This window comes from Lactuca serriola, chromosome 7, assembly GCF_051521515.1.
Source record: "Lactuca serriola cultivar US96UC23 chromosome 7, Lser_US96UC23_V15, whole genome shotgun sequence".
In the NCBI taxonomy this organism is placed as follows: domain Eukaryota; kingdom Viridiplantae; phylum Streptophyta; class Magnoliopsida; order Asterales; family Asteraceae; genus Lactuca; species Lactuca serriola.
In genome coordinates, this window is record NC_136414.1 from 183019467 (window position 1) to 183024898 (window position 5432).

General features: G+C 37.2%; 1 non-coding gene across 1 annotated transcript; it reads left to right on the plus strand.

Moving 5' to 3' along the window:
• The first annotated feature begins 785 nt into the window (after nucleotides 1–785).
• Nucleotides 786–890, plus strand: LOC145065182 (small nucleolar RNA R71). The gene has a single exon (XR_013688329.1). It is a non-coding gene; the product is annotated as a small nucleolar RNA R71 (small nucleolar RNA).
• Nucleotides 891–5432: the final 4542 nt, after the last annotated feature.

Here is a 5432-nt window from a genome sequence, read left to right on the forward strand (position 1 = left end):
CTTCAGTATCAATAGCCATAACATGAGGTTGAGTTTTCTTTTCGGGAATTTGTGAAGATAATTTATTATTCACCAAAGTAGTGAGTTGACCAACTTGGATTTCTAAACTATGAATCGATGCTTGATGATTTCTTAATGAAGCTTGCTGGTCAATCATCATTTTGTGTTGTTCTTTCATCATATTCATGTGTTCCTTTAGCACTGCATCAGTATCATCATATATTCTCTCGGATGCTTCCATGAATCGGGTCAACATGTTTTCTAAGTCTACTTTCTTCTCGACTGGTGGTTGCTCTTTTTGGTGGAAGCCTCGGTCTGTCTGCTTAAATTTTTCTTCTTTTTGCCTCTTGTACTCATCCTAAGGCAGCCACTCTTTCTTTGGTTTTCTCTAGTCTTCATCATACTTGTCCCCACTTGAGTAGCAAACTTGAGCCTTCTTGTTCCCATATTCATCTAAATGGCAATATTTAGTCAAGTGTGGACCATTATATCGTTGACAACCAACTCTAATTGCATGAATTGATTGGTCCATTTGGGTCAGCCTTTGGTCCATATTATTTAGCATTGCCATCATACCAGCCATCTCTTCAGAATGTGTACTCCCAACTCCCTTTACTCCGTCATTCCTTGGATTGTGGTATTCACGAGAATGCTTTGCAAATTCTTCAACTAATTCCTTGACTTCACCCGGATTTTTCTTTGTAAGTGGTCCTTGAGAATCAAGGAGTTGCCTAGTCATTACATTAACCCCGTCATAGAATATGGACACTTCTTGTTGAATGTTAAGGTCATATTGAGGACAATTCCTTACAACCCCTTTAGCGCTCCCAAGCCTCGTAAAGTGACTCCCCCGGGTTTTGCTCAAAATTTGCTATTGCTTTCTTGAGTTTAGCTATCTTTGGATGGTGGAAAGAATTGGTCTAGAAACTGCTCACGCATTTGAGCCCATGTAGTGATTGTACCCGGTGGTAGTGCTTTTAACCAATCCTTAGCAGCTCCCTTAAAAGTAACAGGAAGCATCCTTAGCAAGACGGTATCTCTATTCACATTCGGGACATTGAAATAATCCGCAATGTCGTTGACTTCATCTAAGTGCTTACACACATCCTTATGATCTTTTCCATAGAATGGGATATCCTTCAGTGTAGAAAGGATATGTCCTTTCAGCTCGAATGTGGCAGTGGCAGGAATGGCAGGCTGTACTAAACCTGGACCAACATCATCTCTAATTCTCTTTCTGTAAGCTCCCATGGACATTTCTTTAGTATTTTCCATCTCGTTTCTTGGCTCGTTCTTGGGTTCCCTTGTATAAAGTCCAAACTCGGCTTCGGATTCGTATTCAGATTCGTTCGGGATAGGAATTTGATCTAAGTCTTCAACCTTGTTCTTGTCCTTTGAAGATAAACTCAATTCTTCCGTTTTCTTTCCCGACTTCTTTGAGAACATTGACTTGAGTTCTTGTAAGGGCGTCTTCTTTGGTGTTTGATCTTCTTTCACGTTCTTCTCTTTCTTTTTGTGAAGGGCAGACTCTGGATCTTCAAGAGGTGGCACCAAAGGTGTGTTTGAGCCCTTGGTCATGAACACCTGCAAAATAAACAAAAAAATGTAAAACTGAACTAAGAAAGACAGACTAAACTAAGAAAACGAGGAATCACAGGATTCACATCGTGAGCCTATAAAGCTCACGTCGTGAGTTCTGTAATGCAGAAAAAAAATGAAAATGAAAAATAACTTGTTGCAGGTTTTACCCCACAAAAAGGATCGATCAATTTAAAGAAAAATAAATTAGTAATTAACTAAGCCGTTCCCCAGCAACGGCGCCAAAAACTTGATGTGCACAAAAGTACCCACTAATTTTATAATTTATAACCTAACAAAACTTAACTAACTAAAATGCACCTAGGCAGTGTACCTAGTCAAATTATAGAATAGTAGAGTAAGTCGAGTGTCGATCATAGGGAATAGTGTTAACTAATTAATCTACATACTACTAAATTAATGTAATTATTAACAGCTTAAAAGTGTTTTTATCTGATTTTACACGATCAGACGAACTTCACTCAAATTCAATCAATTACTAAAAATACTTTTGTTAGTTCGAATCCACTTTCCCTCAATGGTTTATAATTTATCTATAGCAATTACTGTTGGTACCAATTAAGATACTATTAGCAATTTAGTTCTAAATCTACTAACTTTAATTAATTCATGTAAGTCTATGTATGGTCACACAATAGTTAACATAGAATCAATTATTGAATAAGATTGGAGCCATGTAAGAGTGATTAATCAAAACACAGTTACAGTCATAATATGAATTCTCTAGCATAAATATTCAATGATTCAATTACTTATCTAAGATTGGTTTGATCTTAGCTCTACTAAACTAGTGTTCACTGAATTATTAGGTATTCAAATTCATGCAGATTTGTATTCACTAACTACACAGAACAAGAATTTAAAGCAATCAAATATTAAATTAAACATGCTAGGTAAAATCAATCAACACAAGCATATTACAAACAAGTAAAGTCAAATCTAATGCATCAAAACCATGATTTCCAGCTTCATCTAGCTAACAGAAGCAGCTTGATTTAGCTGGACATACTAGCATATAAATAAGCACAAATCAAAGTATAAGACATGTTCAAGTATCAACAATTAAACTAATTATGAACCTCTACTCTTTTGGTGTTGAAAACCTTCTTCCAAGACTTTTCTTCTGTTGAAATTCGTCTTCTGAAACCCTTTTCTTCAGCCAAAAGTTTTTTCAAGTCGTAATGAGCAAGAGAATTTATAATATCTGATTTTACTGAGTTCACGTCATGAACCATAAGGATTCACATCGTGAATGCGGGTTTTCCGTATTCGACAAGGACTCTTTCACCTGGATGCATATCTTCTGGAATACTCTGCTCACGTCCTGAAAATCTAATTACTCACGTCATGAGCATGCTTTTTGCTGAGTTTTTCATCCTTCTTCCCTTCAAGCCTCCAAAGTTCCAAATATTGTCAGTTCTAGTCCCTCTCTTCGAGAATGCCTCTATTTTGCTTGCAAATAACAATTTATCCTTATAAGTACCATTATTATGCAAATAACCAAAATATATGTAAAATGTAAATAAATATTGCCTTAAAATATGTATAAATATGGCAATATCAAAACCTCTTCCATAAATACTGTTGGGTAGCGTTTTGTTATAGATTGCGTCTATTGGGCTCGCTTATTAGTCCAGTTTTGTAACTCCGGTTTGGGCCTGTCCAACCGAGAGCTTCATAGGGTTTAGTATAAATATATATGCTTGCATGCATATTAGAAAGGATATAGAAAACGATTATTACGATAGATCAGAGCATAATTTCTTTATCATTCTTGTAACCCTAAATCCTCTACAGTGGAAGTTCTTTATCGAGCTCTGCTGAGGATTGTTGATCTAATCATTCGACACACTTTGATCCATACTTGTGTTATTTGCAGTTTTCGCATTCATTATTTTACCTGTTATAAAGATCCAAACGATCTTCAAGTTAGTTTTATAACATATCAATTGGTATTAGAGCAGGAGGCTGTGTAATTCATACACTTCTTTTCTGTGAAAAAGGTTGCGATTAGGGTTGTTCCGCATTTACTGATATTTATTGAGCCGTCATCCCATAATTGACGTAACTCGGTATTTATTTGTTTTACCCTAATTTAATTCATTACAAGTCTGATCTTTTAAACAGGTTATTCGATCTAGCATGGACGAGTCACAATCAAATCCAATTAATATCTCGAACAGCATCGGATCAACGACAAAGATTCCCATTCTCTATACCCAGGATTACGAAGTCCGGGCGCATCACTTTGAAGACTATGTTATAGGATCTGAGGACAATGGATACCTCATCTGGGAAGCAATAGTATCTGGACCATTCGCTCATTCAGCAACTTCAAGAATTATTAAGACTCAGAAGGAGTATAATGATCTTTTGAAGGACGTTAAAGATATTGCTCAAGACGAAAAAGATATATTTCAGTGCAATATTAAAGCATTGAGATTAATCAGATTCGCTCTTCAATCTGACACTTTCAGGCTGGTGAGTTCATGCATAACTACCAAAGAAATATGGGATAGGCTGCGAGAGTTGTATTCTACGGACGAAGATCTTGAGCATTCCATTCAAACCTTGCTGCTGTCCGAATTTGGTGAATTCAAGCAGAGCCCTAAAGAAACCGTGACTCAAACGTTTGATCGCTTCAATCATCTTCTTAGTAAGATGATTAAACATGATATTGAAAGGAAGCTGATTGAACAAAAGGTCACGTTTTTAAACGGCCTTAGATCTGAGTGGAGAGCTGTAGTGTCCACAGTTAAAGCGCATGAGCAATTCAAATCCTATTCTCTGGCGAAACTGGTAGGCATTCTGAAGTCTCAAGAAAAGATCGTGTTACAGGAGAAAAATGTGGTTTCAGGCTTGGGTTCATTAGCCCTTCTTTCCAAAAGCAAAGCTGTGACGGAAGATGAAGACCTCAACCTAGAGGATTATGACCTTAACTCTGAAGACTATGCAATGATGGTGTCAAACCCAAAAAGGTTCATCAAGAAAAGATTCCCCACCAACAAGAACAGAAATTGGCAGGGAAGTTATAGTTCAGAAAAGGTCAGGGAAGAACCGAAGGTAGAAGAACCAAAGAAGGAACCGAAAGCTGAAGGAGATTCGGGAGTAAGCTGCTATTACTGTGGAGGAAAGAACCACTATGCGAAAGATTGTGTCCTCAAGAAAATGGCAGAAAAGGATGATGAAAAAGATGAAGAAGCTTTGTTGCTGAAAAAGCTGGATGAGATCAGGAAGAAGAAATCTACTGCTAACCCTTCTATGAATGCTTTAATTGTGCAGGGTTCGGTAGCTGATGATGAGTTCGGTGGCGTGGAGGTCTGGTCAACCGACTCTGAAGATGATGAAGTAAGGAAGCCTTCTCATGGAAAGGCTTATGTGGCGAAAGAAGAGAGTAGTGATGGAAAATGCTTCACGGTGTCCGATGTATCTCAGATGAGGGGATACAACACAGATGGTGGGATTGAAGATGCAAAGGAGCGAGAGGACTTGTGCTTCACAGCAAAACCGCTCAGCGTACAGTTCAACGAACTTGATGAATTAATCAAGAAGGTACAATCCGTTTTTATTGCATTCAAAGTACCACAAAGCTCATATGAAAAAGAATTAAAAAATGTTAATTCAAGAATCTCTCATCTAGACAGCAGTTTAACTCAAACACGACTCACCAATTCTAACCTAACTGACCAAATAAGCAGGGTATCTTCAAAGAGTTAGGAAAGAAGGATGTGGATCGAACTGAAGGAGTCGGAGTTAATCAAAACCAAAGATGAAAACATTTATTTGCAAAGAGACAATTTAAAGCTTTTAAAACAAAGAAATGTTTTTTGTTT